The sequence below is a fragment of the Alosa alosa genome, chromosome 18 (assembly GCF_017589495.1).
Source record: "Alosa alosa isolate M-15738 ecotype Scorff River chromosome 18, AALO_Geno_1.1, whole genome shotgun sequence".
Classification (NCBI taxonomy): Eukaryota; Metazoa; Chordata; class Actinopteri; order Clupeiformes; family Clupeidae; genus Alosa; species Alosa alosa.
Genome location: NC_063206.1, coordinates 28095729 through 28115782, shown reverse-complemented (window position 1 = coordinate 28115782; position 20054 = coordinate 28095729).

Sequence of the window (20054 nt, the reverse complement as noted above, 5' to 3'; positions counted from 1 at the left end):
AATGGACGCAGAGGTCACACAAGCACACTGGCCCACTGGAGAAGCATTCTTTCCCTCCTGATGAAAGGCACTTAAAATAGAGGGGCTGGGAGAGCCAATGCTGCTGGTGGGTCCCTCACATCCAGACAGAGGAGGACTCTAGGCAAAGTGGATGAGGATTTACAGTAGTCTCATTAGTCTTATCATAAAATGGGTCTCTGGTGCACCTTAAGAGCTCTTTTATGGCTTTTTAATTTGAAGTGTCCTTTATTTGGACGCCTAATTGTATTGAGTATTTGGCCGAGGTATCTCATCATTAATACTTCAAGAAAGAAAAAAATATATAATTATTCCCCAGCACAAATCATGAGGTATGCAAGACTCTATCTACCCTAATGACTATCATCGATTAGTCCTTTTTAAACGTGAGAGAGCACTGAACTTTGATCTGTGACTCTAGTGACTAATGCAAGATAACATCTCACAAGTCAGGATATTGGTGAAGCATCTGAGTCTATTTTGGGAACCTACACTATTATAAACAGGGCATCTTTATCCACAAAACTCTAAACTTGGAATGTAGCATTTTTCTGTTTTTGACTGTTCATATATTCTGAGTTGAATACATTGTGTCCTGTCATCCGCAATGGTATGAATCTAACTCTTTTTGACAATAATCACCACATCCAGGTGTTTACACAAGCTGGATCTCAAAGAATTGCATGTCATAAGCCTGAGGGTAAATACCTTCGTCACAAACACTGAGAGAAGTAAACACAGTGAAGACTTATCTGTGTTTGCTGAGAGCCCAACTGCAGTAATGACCATGGTGTGAAACAGAGGGCCAGAGAGCATACTTTCTGTCAGGGAAGATGAACGCTCCACAGCCTCAGGCCAGTGCGAGTGTTTATATAATTTAAAAAGTATTTATACCAAGCTGGAGGTTGTTAATGGATGAGACTGCGCAGAGTGGTTGGAACTCAATGTCAGCTAGTCTCCCAGGAATGGAATGGAGACATCATCGGCGAGTCTTTCCATCGGCCCAAAGCGTAATTGCTGCCTCAGCTGAAGTAGATGTGTCCCATGAATCATCTTGTGTGGTGGGGCATGTGTGGGACATGTTTGCTCTCATTTCCAGTAATGCAGTGGCATTTGTTGTCATTCACTGTTGGCCAACAGCGGTGATGTATTAATGAAGACGTTCAATGTCAGAGAGTTTCAATTCCTTGAACATGGCGTTCATTCACTGCGGGATCTCCCCCTTCCCCTTTGCTATACACAGACACATATCTGGAAATAGTTTACACTCTGTTTTACCAAACCTCGGTAAAAGTGTATTTAGCATACATGAGTGTTTGTTCTTAATGAATTATTTCCTGTGATTAGATTATTACTCGAAATAAAACACAATGCACACGTATGTCTCTGTGTTCACACTCACTATTTTAGTAGATAAATGAGCAGGAAAGTGATCATCAGTTAGAGGCTGTTTAAATTGACCCCATTGCTTGGGAGAGCTTGTCTCTATGCATTTGTTTGCATCTGAAATTATGTTACTGCTGAGGATAAAGAACACAAACAAATAAAATATTTGAGAGCAATTGGGGTTGGCATTCTGGTCATGCTCACTGTAAGATGTTTATAAACGGAACACGCTCACCCGCGGGATCACCAGAAATTAAACACATAGTGCTTATGCATATGCATGATGTGGAGATGTTGATTATTCAAATGAGATTATCTTTGGTGGGCTGAGGGGAGCTTGGAACATGTTTGCTACATATTAGATTACAAGAATTTCTTTCAGTATCAGTAACTTCAGTAATTTTATGGACTTTGCAAGCATATTTTTGCATTGCATTTTTTAATCTCTTTTTAATAATTTTCACCAAGAACAACAGATAATTACAGGTGTAAGAAGTCCTAATGTTTCTATACTGATCAAACTCCTGATCATGTGAACTGTTGATTAATTACCCTACCACGTGATGGTATGACCTCATGGTGGGTCCATTGTCACATATTGCTGCTGTAACGGCGTGGGCTCGTTCACACCATCACATAATGAGGGACAAGAAACAGTTGTAAAGAATAATAATTTTTTAAAGAAGTGCAATCAAATCAGGTCAATAATATGTGTCTAGGGTATGTTGGTGCAATGTCGTGCGTGTATGGATGTGGTGAGCGTCTAGTAGATCAGTATCAGGATGTTAGCTGCAAAGGAAGGAAATTATCATTAAGATAGAGTGAGATGAAGAATGATAGAGAGCGTGTCCGTGAAGGAAAGAAGTCAAATAGTGCCTATATGAAAGGAAAGAGTGCCCAATTGAAAGAGAGAGAGAAGCCCCTTTTATAGCCCAACCCCTAAGTGCAGGTGAAACCAATAAGGCACTTAGGCTGCCTAGGACACCCAGGCCTAGCACTGTCCGTGCACTGACTGCACTAGACCCATAGGGGCCGTGGTTTGCACCCAGGTGGGCGTCACATCTCCCTCCCTAAAAAGGTTTGCTAAGGCAAACCAAAAACCCAAACAAACAAACAACAACCTGTTCCACACATGCAAACACCTCCCTAGATCCAGGCGCCTTTGGCCTAGGGAAAAGAATGAAGGGAAAACAGGCAGCGTGAAAGCAGTGGAGGAAGATAGAAAAAAACAGAATTAAACTCTAGACAAAGCATCAGCAACAACATTGTCTTTGCCTCTGATGTGCTTTATCCTTAGTGGATATTGTTGAAGAATTAAGCTCCAACGCATAATGCGTTGGTTCTGATTCTTCATTCGATTAATAAAGACTAACGGGTTGTGATCCGTGTAAACCTCTATTGGAGTTAAAGAAGAGCCAAGGTACACCTCGAAGTGTTGAACAGCTAGGATTAAAGCTAGCGCTTCACGCTCAACAGTGGAATAGACTCGCTGATGGCGATTAAACTTCTTAGAGAAGTACCCAACAGGGTGCTCTACACCGTCAGATCCCAACTGCAACAGAACTGCACCTGCGCCACTCTCACTGGCGTCAACAGCAACACTGAAGGGACAATCAAAATTAGGAGCAGAGAGAACAGGGGCAGAAGCAAGCAGACACTTTACATTATCAAAGGCTTTTTGACACGCAACAGGCTCTGTAGTACCCTGCCATACCCAGAAACTTCCGGAGATCCCGGCGGGTTTCCGGCACTGGGAAATTACAAATGGCTTCAATTTTGGCCCCTACTGGTCGAACTTGCCCTCCTCCTACTACCTTTCCAAGATTTCAAGATTCCAACTCACATTTGGCCAGGTTAACCGTAAGGTTAGCTGCAGATAGTCTGGGTGAAAAGTTCATTAATCTGTTTTAGATGATTAACCCAGTTATTACTATAAAGAACCAAATCATCGATGTATGCATCAGAGCCACGCATCCCAGCTAAAACGCAATTAACAAGCCGTTGAAATGTGGAGGCAGCATTCATGACCCCAAAAGGCATGACCTGGTACTGCATGAAATTGTCAGGTGTTACAAAGGCAGATAACTCTTTAGCCCTAGCCGTTAGAGGGACCTGCCAGTATCCTTTTAGAAAGTCAAATTTACTCACGTACCTAGCCTAATCTAACACGATCCACACAGTCATCGCAACGTGGTAATGGATAACAATCAGGTTTTGTTACTGAATTAAGTCGCCTATAATCAGTGCAGAACCGATACGTTCCGTCTGGTTTATTAACCAACAGACAAGGGGAGCTCCAGGGACTAAAGCTAGGTTCAGCAAGATTATTGGCTAGAAGGTAATCAACCTCTTTTTGCAACAATTCCCCTTTCCTTGGATTGACATGATAGGCGTGCTGCTTGATGGGCAAAGCCTCGCCAACGTCTATATCATGTTCAATCACAGATGTACGGGAAGGAACGTCAGGAAAGAGACTAGGAAAGGACTCAATCAACCCAATGATATCTGCCTTCTCTAGATCAGACAAGTGAGAGAGATATGAAGGCAGGTCTTCCAAGAACTCAGAGTTTCGCAAGCGACCCTCCACAATCGCCTGCGACGGACCCCTCACCCCCTCATCAAACTCTTCACTGACAGGATCCAGAGACGCAACCCCATTGCCAAAACAGACAGGTTCTGAATCACTAGCGCTCCCTAGTGGAGTGGTGGTAACCAAAGCAACAACTGTAGATGGCACAGATGAAAAGTAAGGTTTTAACAGATTGATGTGACAAACTTGTACCTTCTTCCGCCGCTCAGGCGTACTAATGAGATAATTATGGTCAGGAAGGAACTTGACAATCTCATAAGGACCGCTATACTTAGCTTGAAAGGAACTATTCACAAGAGGCAACAGAGCCAGAACTTTATCGCCAACGTTAAAGCTACGGTGTTCAGCCTTCCGAAAAAGACGTTGCATCTTACACTGAGCTTTACCCAGTTTACGTCTAGCAGCTGCTCATACAACCGATAGCGGAAGCCACTAACGTAATCCAGCACATTAACCGGGGCCTCAGCTACACACCACTCATCAGCCAAAACAGCCGTTGGCCCTCTTACTGCTTGACCAAAAACAAGTTCATTAGGGCTGAAGCCCGTGCTCTCCTGGACCACCTCTCTAATTGCCAAGAGTAGCCAGGGGAGACCCTTCTCCCAGTCAGACCCAAGCTCAACACAGTAAGACCGCATAAGAGACTTCAAAGTCTGATGAAATCGCTCAAGGGCACCCTGACTTTGAGGATGGTAAGCGCTTGAGATGTTGTGTTTGGCACTGTTGATGCGGCACTCGCCTCAGCTTTCTTTAAGACGCTTTTAACCTCCAACTGGTTTTTAACAGAAAGATACAATGTTTCCTTTATACTTTTCTCTTGAGCAGTAACAATCAAGTTGTAATGTTGAACCACTTCTAACAGTTGAGCTTTACTCAAGCCAGACAGCAACTCCTCAGAGGGGTCAGCAATAAAGTCTGCAGAAGACACCATTGTTCAACACAATGAGCTATACACCCAATAAACCCAATAAAACTCTTTATTATGACTATTGCCAATAAGCCGATGCTAAATTACAGCAGCAATAACAGAGGCACAAAATTACGCAAAATCAAAAATTGAGGCACAATGAGAATGTAGAAAGAAAAAAGAAAATCACACAGGCTACTATAACTTCCCCACGCACAATGGGTCAATAGGCTACACAGTGTCAAAGTGTTACCACTAAGCACACATACCGGCAAAACCACAAAAATAGCCTATCGTTCTCAAAACAAGTTTTAGCTAAGTGCTAGTGATGTGCCCAATGAAGCGAGGCTTCGGAGCTTGTGTCGAGCAGAAAGGGGCGTGCCAGATGAAGCCCCGGTTCGAGGCTTGTGTCGTTTCCATACAAATCACGTGACTGATGACAAGCGAGGCCTCGGTTTGTGAGTGTGACGTCTGAAGCTTCTTTTGGGACACACACCCACGTGACTGCTTCGGAATCTGATTCAAAGGCTTTGAATTGCGCGGACCAGGGCACCCGCTCTAGTGTCGGAATGAGTTGTGTTGTATTGCAAGAGTCAGGCGAAATTTGTGGGTAGCCCTGTTTTATATAGGATGTTTTCTCTGTGAATTTACGTTCTTTTCTTTCCGGAAAATGTCCATAATCCATAATATCATGCACATAGAAATAAAGAAGAAATAGCCTAGGCCTAGCCTAAAGCTTTGCCATTTAGAACAATGACATTAAAACGTGTCTGCGTTGCAATCTTGTCTCAACTTCAATCGTGTAATTTAAAAGCAATACAGGCTAATAATTTCTATGTAGGCCTAACAATAATGGCTGACATAATATTTTCCTTTTATTGAAAGTTTGATTCATGAAACGTCAAACTATGTCAGGCCATGTAGGGTTTGGTTTAATTAGGCGCCTGGTCCTTTCCTTTTCACTCTCGTCCATAGCGTGTTGAGGTTGATAATACTTCGTCCTTGTTCAGAAGCTAAGTAGTGTCTACTGCGGTCGTTAAGTGGATGGGAGACCGATTGGATCATTGACTGGGATAACACATGATTTCACGCCTCCGCGGAAACCCCAATCTTCACGTGATAACGAGTGACGGGATTATGTTGCCTAATCGTATTTTATTGTATTGATTTGAGACAAACAGAATTGCAAATTTCTTGCAACACTTTTAATGTAATGAATGAGAACATTTCGAAGCTTTGGCATTGTGTTGAACGTTGTAGGCATTCTTTTCACTAGTCCGTGGCTGCGATAATTTATGCAAACCACCAGATGTCGCTGTGTTTTCCTTGTCTTCCATGTTTCGAAGCTTCGGCACATTACTCGGCACATTAGGGAAATGTGCCGAGTAGCGCTCGAGGCTTCATTTACCCATCACTACTAAGTGCTGAACATCACGTTCAGGCAATCAAGCATTAGCATAACACAGAACATCAAGTTCCAACAAGTCTAACTCACTCGCTTTATTAATTGGCCAAGTTAAGTATATGCAAGCATTAAGCTAAACGAGGCATAACCTCAACAAACAGTAACTTTAAATTGCCTATGCGTTCGCCTGCATGGCCCGAAACGTCGCCGAGACAGACTACACACAAACAATGATGAACGTCAATCAACCTATAATTAGGTCACTGCAAGTTCCTTGAGCAACTTCACTACAATGTATCAAGATGTAGCGCAGCAAACACAAACAAAGCTAACAAACTAAGCTACAAACAAAGAAAAACACTTACCACATCCGCAAGCGTGGACCAAAATACTCGAACATACCTCCAGGTGAAAGCATCAGCTGACTGCCGTTGAACTCCACGGTAGCTGTGTGGATAACGCAGGCCTCTGGTTCCTAATTACCTAACCAGGAAGCTAACTGACCTTGCTAGGCTTCGGGAACGTGCCGGTCTTGGGATGGCTGATTAACGCTGAACTCGCAACAGTTTAACTGTTCGAAGTGTACCCCTGACAGGAATTTAAAACAACTCCGGGCCGGAATTGTCCCCAAAAACAAGAAGCTAAAATAACAAACAAAACAACAAACTGTGCACCGATGGAAAGGCCAAGAGCCCAGCTGGAGCACATGACTTACCAGAGCCTACAACTAACCAACGAACAACCAAAGGATGTTCTCACCTGGAAGCACGTGAGTCTATGGTCAGGTTTTCAACCAATTAGGCTAGATCGTGGACGAGAACCCCAAATTATGTAACGGCGTGGGCTTGTTCACACCATCACATAATGAGGGACAAGAAACAGTTGTAAAGAATAATAATTTATTTAAAGAAGTGCAATCAAATCAGGTCAATAATATGTGTCTAGGGTATGTTGGTGCAATGTCGTGCGTGTATGGATGTGGTGAGCGTCTAGTAGATCAGTATCAGAATGCTGCAAAGGAAGGAAATTATCATTAAGATAGAGTGAGATGAAGAATGATAGAGAGCGTGTCCGTGAAGGAAAGAAGTCAAATAGTGCCTATATGAAAGGAAAGAGTGCCCAATTGAAAGAGAGAGAGAAGCCCCTTTTATAGCCCAACCCCTAAGTGCAGGTGAAACCAATAAGGCACTTAGGCTGCCTAGGACACCCAGGCCTAGCACTGTCCGTGCACTGACTGCACTAGACCCATGGGGGCCGTGGTTTGCACCCAGGTGGGTGTCACAGCTGCTACAAAAGCCTGAAGAAGAACAGCAGCTGAAGAAGAACAGCAGCTCTGTGGAGAGGGACCTGGACAGGGCGAACCAGTTGAAACACTTCTACAACAGGTTTGACTGCCCTGCTCCAGCTCCAATGGCGGTGGTCTGTCCACCATCCAGCCCCCACCCCCACACCCCCACACCCAACACTCACCTCCATCATCACAGGCTATCGTACCCCCACCATCACTGGATTTTGCACCCCTCCCCCACATGGCGATCATGAACAATGAGGTGACCTCAGTCAACAGCCATCAGACACACAGATCCCAGATGCACCCCTCCCCCTCTCCTCCCCTTACACCCCTCACCATTACAAAAGGTCAAGTGACAGTCCAACTTAAGAAATTGCGCAGCAATAAAGCAGCTGGGCCTGACAGACTGTGCCCAAGGCTACTCAAGGCCTGTGCTGCTGAACTGGGGGAGCCACTGAAGCACATCTTCAATTTGAGCCTCACCTTTGGACAAGTTCCAACACTGTGGAAGACATCATGTCTCACCCCTGTCCCTAAGAAGCCACACCCTAGTGAGTTTAATGACTACAGACCTGTCGCTCTTACATCACATGTGATGAAGACAATGGAGCGATTGGTCTTAGGTATGCTCAGACCCCAGGTACGCCATGCACTAGACCCGTAACAGTTTGCTTACCAGGAGAAAGTGGGCGTGGACGATGCCATCACTTATCTTCTACACAGGACACATTCCCACCTGGACAAGGGGAAAAGTGCTGTGAGAATCATGTTCTTTGATTTCTCAAGTGCTTTTAACACCATCCAGCCCCTCAGATTGGGAGACAAGCTCTTGCAGATGGGTGTGGACGCCACCTGGTAACCTGGATTACAGATTACCTGACCGGCGACCACAGTTCGTCAGACTGAAGAACTGTCTCTCTGACACTGTGATCTGCAGCACCGAGCCACAGGGAACTGTGCTCTCTCAGTCCTGTTCACCCTGTACACATCTGACTTCTGCTACAACACGGAGTCATGCCACATGCAGAAGTTTTCTGATGATACTGCAATTGTGGGGTGTATCAGGAACGGGCAGGAGGAGGAGTACAGGAGCCTGGTGGAGGTCTTTGTGCAATGGTGCAAACTCAATCATCTTCAACTTAACACTTCAAAGACCAAGGAGATGGTGGTGGATTTCCGCAGGTCTAAGCCCACTCTGCTACCAGTCCACATTGATGGGGTCAATGTGGAGGTGGTTAGCACCTACAAGTATCTGGGTCTCCACCTGGACAATAAACTGGACTGGTCAGCCAACACTGACGCACTCTACAAGAAAGGGCAGAGCAGGCTGTACTTCCTGAGGAGGCTGCGGTCCTTCAATGTGTGCAGTAAGCTCCTCAGGATGTTCTACCAGTCTGTTGTTGCCAGCGTCCTCTTCTATGCAGTAGTATGCTGGGGAGGAAGCACAAGGAAGAAGGATGTGGGGCGAATTGACAGGCTGGTAAGGACTGTCAACCACTGTCTTTATGCCTCACTGTTTGCGTGCTATATTAGCACATCAGCACATATGCATAACCCCCCTATATTAGCACATATGCATAACCCCCCCCCCCATGCCACAGCCGAACTGTGGCCACACTTATACATTTTCTTAAATAGTTAAATATATAGATATATAGACTTTACCTTACTTTATTTCTGCATTGTTGCACTGTTGACTTACTCATTTGCACTATCACCATTGCACTACCACCATTACACTCATTCACACAGAGCACCTTAGAGCACCTTACCATACCTTACTATGCACAGAGAATCACAGGCTCAGTCCCTGCCTCAGTCATTGCAAGTCACCTGGGAGCTGGCATGTTATTATGAAATGACCAAGCATTACACAACGGTGGGCAGTTTGTCAGCGATGGTCCTAGATTGGTCGCGAAAACCTAGCACAGCCTGACCCCCTGTAGCATAGGAATTTGCTTGACTGTCTAACACGCTGATGAGTATAGCAGTCCGGATCAGCATGTAACCTCTGACCACTTCCAGACCAATACGTGTTATGTTTAGGAACCGCCCGAATTAATCAGCAGATGGAGGAGACCTATAGTATATATTCCTAAGCTTGAGCGCGTGTCACAAGAAAACGAGTTAGGCATTCTCATTAACAATATGTATTGTGACCGTATCAACCCACTAAGGATAACAATGTTACAATGAACCGAAACTTTTCTAATATTGAGCGGAGTTAGATTTATGAGGTTTAACGGGGGTTTATAATCAATTGATATATTTCCAACAGCGCGCGGACAGCTTCACGATTTCCTTCGACCACTCCCAGTTCCCTCATTGGTCCTGACGAGTGACGTCTTACAGGCAACGTATACTTATACTTATATTCCCATATCTTATGGTTGGCAAGGCTAGTGCAATAATCATCAGCATAACAATATATAGAGACCTGAAAAACACAGTTACTTCAAATGAAAGAGCCTGAGGTGGAAAACCCATGTAGACATACATCCACATTTACGCCTCATCAGAGGTATGCACAACAACACCAGTATATCCACATCCCCAAGGACTCTAGCAATATATACTAGTAGAGCCACACTCGTGTTTATCCATCTGCTGGCATCCATTACGTTTATGGTCATGTTCATCTGCTCTCCCTCATCCTCGCATTAGAGCTGGGCTATATAGCCCTAGTCCTGATCTTTATTTTCCTCTCTCTCCCAAGGGGATGTCTCTGTTTACCCTATTACATCTCCAAACATAAACCACGCACAGGATCGTTAAACTCTAGGGCAGGAAAATATGCAACGGAAGATTAAGAATACTTTGGACAGTGGAAGGAAAAAGACGATTGCTCTAAACTCCTACTGTTCATAAATGCTAATTATTGAGTATAAGTGCAATGATAATAAGACAATGTTATGATCTCTTGTATCAACAGGTCTCAGTTCTTTCAGCAACAATCTCTGATGCACATGTAAAGAGGAGATGATGATTGATGATTCATGTTGTCCATGACACAAAGGCTGCTTTGGTTCCTTTGGTCTTCTCTGAATATCTTTCATCATACTATCACTGGCTGTTCAGGTGAGTTGCACATGAGGATTGTGTAAAAATTGTGATGACACATGTAAAGTTATTTTCGAACTCCACGTTGTGATTCACAATATCTTTTTTCTCACTGGAGGCAGCCCTGAAGAGGACACGACAGAAACAAATGCCCTTGAGGGAACCTCTGAATCAATCAGTTGCTTTAATCAACCACTTGTTCTACAAAAAAGGAGAATGTTCACTAAGCAATGTCTTGTGGCATTTCAGATTCACACCAGATGAATCTGGTTAATCCGTTTTGTTACGTTAATTTAGGAAAATAGCTAAAAATGAAACAAATGTATGAGAAAACTAAATATCCATCTCCATTGTTAATGGTATGCACCCTCATCCTGTGAAATAATATAACATTGAAAGTGAAACCACATAATAATAACTTGGGTCATTATGTTCTATTCTAATACATCGTAAACATGCAATCTTTTAAGAAGGTGTTAGTGTCAGCTGTTAACTCTGAAATATACACTGTGACTCCTGGGGAAATCCCGGGGGGGAAAAAATCACTTAATTTCCTGACTTTGATCTACAAAATCACCCTAAAAAAATGCAGTTGACCCTTGACCTCAGGAAAAGGGAATGAACATTTATTTTGATCTTCTGTGAGTGAAGTGGCTGCATCTCTCAGTTCACAAACGTGTTATTGTGAGGTAATGAAACTGCTCTGGGCCTTTGCACTGTGTATTCAGATTTGAGGGCATTAACGTCGCTGTGGGGAGAGCTGAATCCCTTCTTTTGTTCTCCGCTAAAAAAACACAGTTTGTTTCAATTTATACTAATACTGGGGGATTTTAGCGCTGCTCTCTCATCGCACAGGGTGTGTAGTGTGTTTTGAAAGAAGAGAGAGAGAGAGAGGGAGAAAAAAATCTACGGCATACATTCACAGCAACAGACAGTCATTGTGCAGTGGAAGCATAGGGCCTTCACAAAATCAGGAAGGGAACAAAGCAGCTCCACAGCCCACAGCCAAAGTCAAGAGTGTACATGCAATAGATAACAATTTCATACTCTACTGGCTGCCAAAGAAGATGGCAGTGACTTACAAGTGTTCACAAGTCTAATAATTACCGGTACTGTGCATGGTACAGTGGCAACATGGGAACAATGAGGAAAAGGAAGCCAGAGCAAACTATACCTTCAACCAGGAGAGGAAGGAATTTTATATAATATTCTTCATTAACATTGATCTGGCAGTGGTGATTGACTTAGTCCTTGTTTATTGAAGGCATGGCAATACGTGTAGGTGTGCATTTAGGGGTGCATTTCCACATTCATGGTTGAAGTTCCACAAATCATGTGGTCTAAAGAGAAGCTTCTAGTCAAGACAAGCCCAAGTGATCTCCATAATACCGTTCATCTGAAGCAGTGCTTGATTGATTAGAAACACACAGGGATTTCTAAAGCCTGTCTATCCTTCAATTCCAGCAATAAAGGCGAGCAGATGTTTGCAGTTTCACTGGTGTCCTCGCAGCTTCGGAAACGGAGTGAGTAGCAGGGGGATGAACAACAAATAAAACCATTTCAGCAAAGCAATAAAGCCAATGATTCCCTGCCATATATGAGAACGACGATTTTCCTCGAATAAGAGACTGATTCCTCCTTATTACCTTCTTTCCCGTTTTGAAATTCACAGCTTCTGTTTTGGTGGTACTGCATTGCTGTGCACGATTTGTGTTTTGTCCAGTAGATTAGTCTATTTATATCTTCAATCAAAAGTGCTTGTAAAATGCCATGGAGGGATTTTGTGTTTTCTTAAATCTCATTGGCTATGGGGAATTAAGTTTTAATTTCCCATTGGGCAATTCCAGTAGACAGGGGGAAAACTCCACCTATAAACAGCCCCAGGTCATTGGCAAGTGTAGGCACTCCACTGCAGAGTCGGGAGATGGAAAGTAGAACATTGTAATGCACTATCAACAATCAGACAACACAACATATGAAATGACAGAGAGAGAGAAAGAGAGAGAGTTAGAGAGAGTGAGAGAGAGACTGCACTGCAGAGAAGTATAGTTGTTTTTCTCCATTCCTCTTACGAGGATCATTTTGGGACAGAGCGTAAGCAAAGTTTCAAAGTTTGTTTTTGGAATTATAAGTAGAGCAACAACAAAGATGCCAGACAACATGTGCCATTTCATTCATAAAAGTTACTGAAGATGCTTCAAACATTTTTCACAAAACTTCCATCCCCTCCTATGATATGTTAAGCACATGCAAAATGACTGGCAGGTCAGGATGCCTTGTTGGATTGGGCTTAAACATTTACTTAAGTGCACCTCTCAAGAAGCAAAAGCTAATTTTGCTATAAAGTACTAAAAATATCAGGATGTAAATGCAGTTTAGCAGATTTTTTCCTCAAAAGAGCACAAACTGTGTCAGTTTTGGTGGCACTTTTTTGTACCTGTGACAAATACAGTTTTGACTTTTCCCATTCACACCTAACCAAATGGCCAAAGGGTTTTCAACTAAGTTATTAAGCAAGTCTTATGGAAAACAAATTGCTCCCTTTGGTGTATATCAAGCCAACCGTGGCAGAAATGAAGATGAATATTCTTTTGTCACTATGCATAAATTAAACATAAAACAATAGGGTTATAAAGCACAATGGCAGAATGTTCTAAATATATGCTCAGTTTGAATAACACTCATTGCTACTGTTCATTACAAAAGAAAAATGAATTAATTCAGGAGCAGATTTCAGGTCATAGCTCAGGTTTTTACTTGCATCAGCCATCCTCTATCCCATTGCCTTACCCCTGAGGATAATACCATGCAATGATTTTGTGAAATACTCCAACACCATTATTCTGCTGGTACTGACGGTATGTAGGTGTTCTCTACTGAATCATTCTGCTGTGGGTGGTGCTGTCCCTCCATACAGTGAGATTATAGTGAGGCTGTGAGCCTTTAATGTGTCCCTGTGCACAAAGGTGCCAACAGCACCAAGAGATGGGTTTGAATCCAGGGAAGCACACAAGCCTCACATGGACACATATGGACACTCATTACAATGGCTATCTGCATTATAGGTTTCTTTGAAGAGTCATATACTGTAAATGTAAATGGTTTTGTGTGAGCGTGGGGATGTGTTTTTTGTACCATGAGAATGAGTTGTTTCACTAATGCTAATCTCTGTCCCTGATTACTCATATTCCATCCCAAGAGGTTATACTTATAAGCGAACACTACTTTATTGGTGGAATCTGTATTCAATGCTGACAGGCCAGAGCTCATTTCAAGTCTCTATGCAGGTGCAAACATGACATCCATGACAGCGTTGTGACGGCCAACTAAAGACGTCATATAGGCTCAGTGAGGGACCTGCCAATCACAATCTTTGGCTCAGAAGTCACCTTATCCTTTGAATATTAGATTCACACCGTCACTGAGGGAATTCATATCTAGCCAGAGGGTTCTTCTCCTTTTGCATCAATCATGGCTTATCTAGTGGCCTTGGACAACGATGCATCAGAAAAGCCAGGCAGCCTTGCTCTGGCCCACACTGCCCTCAATTTCTCTGCCCTCTCAAGGTCATCTGTGGCTTTGACACCATTCTGGTTATTGTGTGGCACTATTTCATACTCCACTTTTGTTTAACTTGTGTATTGTGAGAGATTTTCTGTATTGTGTATTGTGAGAGTGTCTGTAGTGAGTGTGTCTATCAGGGTTGTACAAAATTCAAATTGCAATTCTGCTTCCTGTTTGCTACCTCAATTGAAATGCATTTGGAATTCGAGAACTGAATTGGAATTTAAGAGCCATGTTTCAATTAAACAATTAAATTCTGGAATTTTACCCTTTTTGTATATTGTGTTTGTATGAGAGCGAGAGAAGAGAGAAGAGAGAGAGAGAGAGAGAGAGAGAGAGAGAGAGAGAGAGAGAGAGAGAGAGATACAATACTTGGTACATATCAAACAAGGCAAGGCTAGTCTCTCCTTTTCTGGTAATGCTATACAGTACATCAAGGGAACAAATTGGTCCCTTTTCTTCACAGAGAATGAACACAAGACAAAGAATACATGTCTTGATAGATGCAAGGGTTTTTTCTTTTTTGTTGCTGTAGCACAGTGTGCTATTATCGCCTTTGATGGATTCCCAAGTCTCTGGGATAATAAATCGTGCTACGTTTGGAACAAAATGTGGATCACAGTGGCCCGTCATACAAACTCTGTCCTGTCCCCTTACAAAAACCCTTGCACTTGCTGAACTACACTAGTGTGATGCAATTATTTGCCTGCATGGGAATATTTCTAATGAATTGAAAATGATTTTACTTGAACAGAATGAAACGACTTTTCTGACTCGTTTTGAATCGCCTTTGACTACTTCAGAGTGGCTGCCTATGGGCATGCATAAACATATCTTTAAAACAACCCTTAACGTTCATTTTCAAAACTGTGTAACTTACCGAGTGGTTAGTGGTGTTCGTTGATGTTCCAAAAACAAGTAGCATAGCGAAATACAGTTTCTGACGTGTTTTATTTGGCATTTTGTAAAATCCCACTGATTTCTGTTGGAAGTCTCATTGCACGTTGATATTACCAGAGACTTTCTAATGAGGAGACACATCACTCAAAAAATCCTCCATAGAAATGCATTGGGTTAGTTTCCAATATGGCAGTTGTCTACACCACTTCCGCGGCAAAACGTCGACATGTGAATACATTGAGCCAATCATGTGCTGTGTTGTGAATACATTGAGCCAATAATGTGGTGTGTTGTGAAGACATCGTGCCAATCATGTGTTGTAATCTCGCTGCTGGAGCAAGATTGGTGTCGTGAAGCCTTGCGCACGCGCATTTCTGCCGAAATAGATGCCCGATGAGTGCCCAAAAAGCATTGCAATATGGCCGCCGAGTGGAGGGACTTGCCTAAAAGGACTTTGATATTACTGTGCCACCGGAAACGGAAACGGGCTGTTTACATTTGGTTGTAGTCTTTCCCCCGCGAGACTTTCTTTTACTGTCTATGCTTCAGGCTCAAATATTGAGCGGAAGTTTATACGGTCTTGTGAGGTATCTGAAAAAAATAGTTCCACAATAGCAAATAACACGGCTGGAAATCATACATTGCGCCGATATTTGTTTTTAATAATCAAATAAACACCACTAACCACTCGGTGAGTTGCACAGTTTTGAAAACGAACGTTAATGGTTGTTTGTGCATGCCCATAGGCAGCCATTCTGAAGCAGTAAAGGCGATTCAAAACGAGTCAGAAAATGTCAGTGTCCACCACTCTAGTTCATCCAAAACAAACCAGAAAAGGGACTCAAAGTGCTAAATACGGGAATTATCCTTTAAATTCAAATGTATGCATTGCTGTAAAGGCAGATCAAACTAAGCTGATTCCATTAAACAAGTTGATAACAATTATGTCATCCTAATCATGTTCAACCTGTCATTGTTTTTTTGTTAACACTTTACTTGACAGTATCGACATAAGAGTGACATGACACTGTCATGACACATGAAACCTAACCCTAATCCTAACCTCTAACGCTAATCCTATTGTCACTTAATAACAGAAGCGCCATAAACGTTAATGACTTGTTTATGACACGTTCATGTCAGTGTCATGTCACTCTTATGTCGACATTGTCAAGTTTTTTTCTCTCTGTTTGAAGAACATGAAACAACACTCGGCTCTTCAAATTGAGTGCACAGGACAGGTAATCTTTAATGTTTGTGTATAATGCAGGAGCTTACAGTTTTTAACTGTTTACACACCATTGCTAGGTTACGGGGACGCTGGCGAGACACGCCGCTCCGTCTGGCGTCATGTTTTTGTTTGTTTTTATGTAATGTTCGTAATTTTATGTAATGTCATGTTTCTTTTTTGTATTGGTTTGTCTAGTTAAATGTTTTCCCTATTTATTTACGTTATTTTTTTTTATAGTTTTCATGGTTGCCTTTGTCAGTGTCCTTATGTGAACTTGCACAGGTAAACTTGCTCATCTTTACTTGCGTACCACTTCACACCAGTGCTTCAGACCAGAGCTGATGCTTCAGCAATAGATGTCACTGAAAAGCTGTAAGTGTTGTTGAACACAGCTGTTCTCACATTAGCTGATTGCGATAAACATAAACCATTGTTGCCTAATTACCAATTATTCATTACACCTGTCTGTAGTATCTACTTTTTTGTGTTTTTCACATATAGAATTTTGCAGTATTTTTAAAATTACAAAATTACTATTTTGCATTTGAAACACATATTACAAAATTCTGGCTATGATTGTTCCTTGTATTGCATCATGAGCCATCACTGCACCTATTGCATTCTACTGTTGTTTTGTCTTCTTTAAACAAAAGCCTAGCTCAGTCATTATGTTGTACCACATCACCCTCCATTAGAAGTGCAATGAGCTGCATTGAGCATGATAAACTGCATTTAGAATTCCAAATCCATATTTCCAGGTTTTTGGTAAAAGTAACTTAAAAGTAATACAATAGTAGTGTAATGCCTTACAATTCAGAGACAGTAATATTATAATGTAATGAATTACTTTGAAATGACAGTAATAAGTAATACATAATATATTACGATTTTGAAGTAACTTGCCCAACACTGATTAAACCACATGTTACTGCTTGACTAAATGAAAAATATAGGCTACTGAACATGCATGGAGATCGTCATAGTTGACAGAAATTACGATACTGATTATATAATAACCTATAGGTCCAAATCTAAATGTTTGGGTTCAGTTTATGAAGTGTTGCTACAGCATGATACTGTGTGTTTGTTATTTATGGGGGAATCAGGGGGATTTTGGGTATCGGTGGGCTTGTGTGTGTGTGTGTGTGTGTGTGTGTGTGGGGTCGTCGGTCCAGTAGTGGGCCTGTCCAGGAGAAAATTGCCAGGGCCGAATTTTGTTCCCAGTCCAACCCTGCACTGAATGCAAATGCGCGATTTGATGCAGGCAAAAGTATTGACTGTTACTAATGAAGGTTTTATAGCAATATTATAAATGTGATGACAGAATAGCCTAGAACTTGGGTAAGCCTTGCGTTTAGTAGCCTAATTGCGGTGATAGCCAAAACTAATGTGAATCACGGACTATCCTACAACCAAAGAAAGTAAAAGGTGATTAGTAGGCCTACCTCGTTAGCCAAATAAAGGACGGACTGCACCCTTCACAAACCGTAAAATAAAGTTTATTAGTTTTACAGTTGACTACAGTTGACAGTTCACCATCAGTCCACACAAACAATTCTGGTTTCCTTGCACTAGCCATTTCGTTAAGTAGCCTATTCTGTCTGTTTGTAAAGCGCAAGTTTTGGTCAATTTATGTAAAGAAACAGTGCCACCTATAGGCCTGGGGTATGAAGTAACGTGTTGAGTCGTGTTGAGATGGATCCATTTGGACGCAAATATTCTTGATACGGTTCCAGGGAAGATGGAGGAAAAAAAGATTGGTTTGGTACGTGTGGACTAGGCCTAACGTTAGCGATGAAGAGCTCCAATCTCACGGAGCAACAAACGGTCGCTGTTAAAAGTCCATCTACACGATCGCCCACTACTTCAGACTGTGCTTCCAGTGATCTCCAGACTGCAGTCTACAAGGCCTAACGTTAACGTTATCTCCAGACAGCCAGTGAATTCACCGGGTTGGTCAGTTGCCGTTGCATGTGAAGACACAGCTCTGTGCGCAGTTTTCACGGATCATCATTGCCCTTGGACATTTTTCAGCTGGTTTGGAAATTGGACTAATTTTAACATCACTTTTCCCACTTTTTAAATATATATATATTTTACTTTTTATTTGTTTATTTGTTTTGTTGTCTGTCTTGTATGTCTTGGTGTCATGGGTACGCTGGCGACTACGCCGCTCCGTCCAGCACTTTTTGTATTTGTTATTTTTTAAATGTATTTGTGATGTCTTGATGTCATGGGCACGCTGGCGACTACGCCGCTCCATCCGGCATCTTTTGTCTTGTTATGTGTCTTGTTTGTGGAGCGCTTTGGGTTGCACTCTGTGCATGTTTATAGCCTGGAAACCAGACTCTCTGACTTCGCAGAGAGTCTGGCCTAGATCCATAGGCGTTTGTTTATTTCCGGATGGGAGGGCACAGTTTGAGGCTTAAAATCATTGGAATTCCTTTGAACCGCTTTGAACCAATCACTAACAATCGGCGTTTCGTCATACAGAGAAGTTTCTCTGCAGCACGCCCATAACAAGTACGGGTGCATCTTATCAGCAAACAATCACACGTTTCATCCGCGTAACTCTCGCCAAAATGCATCATATAGTGTTTTGTGAATGTACCCAAGTCAAACTTTCATTATGCATAAGTACGTCCAAAGCACCACTTTTAAGCTTGTATGCGTTGTCGTTTTCGGGTGAAATTACCTTTTGAATGGGATTCCTATAGGGCTACTACTTTTTTGATACAATCGCGTCAAAATCGCTATTTTTCAAATACTATGAAGGCTCGACACAACATGAAACTTTGATCGAAGTATCATCAGTGTCTCTACACATGAACTCGAGCATTGAGAACATTGTTGGTGTACACAAAGTTTACTAAAAGAGAGGTTTTGAACAACTCACTTGTTTTTTCTGCTCGCTGCCATCTTGCCATCTTGCAAGGAGTGAGTTGTCCAAAATCTTTCTTTTTAGTAAACTATGTGTACACAAATAATGTTCTTAATGCTCGAGTTCATATGTAGAGACACTGATGATGCTTCGATCAAAGTTTCAAGTTATGTCGAGCCTTCTTAGTGTTTGAAAAATAGTGATTTTGACGCGACCATGTAGCCTACTAAACTAGAGTTTGACTTGAGCACGTTCGTAGCCTATTTCAAGTGACAAAATCTATGACTAAAGTTTAGCTGACGATATAACATCCTACTCCACTTCGTTCGTGATGCTCCTGTTAAATAGGCTAAACTATTATTCACATTTGCTCAAAGATTTCATAAATATAAGCCCTTTTCGCTCCCTACGTTGATGTACAGTACGTTGACAGCAATGTCTCGGTCAGGCCTCACACACCTCTGCTCAGCACAAGCACGTGCATGCCATTTACAGTTTTTTTCAGCTGCTTACACACTAAATATTTGCTTGTCACACAATTTTCTGTGACAAAAGTCTTTCAAACACCATAACCCCACACCAACTCTGCAAAACCATACTGTACACTAATTCTCAGTGTTTGAATCAGTTTAAATTTCAATTTCCTAAAACACATTTTGCAAAACACCACACACAATTTTCTACATAGCACAAAAATCGAACAGGAAGTAACTTGATTTCGTTTTTCAAACACAACCCTATCAAAATGCCACACTTATTCACACTCAGTCCTCAATGTACAAACACTCACTACTTTACTGAACACTATCCGATCATTGCCT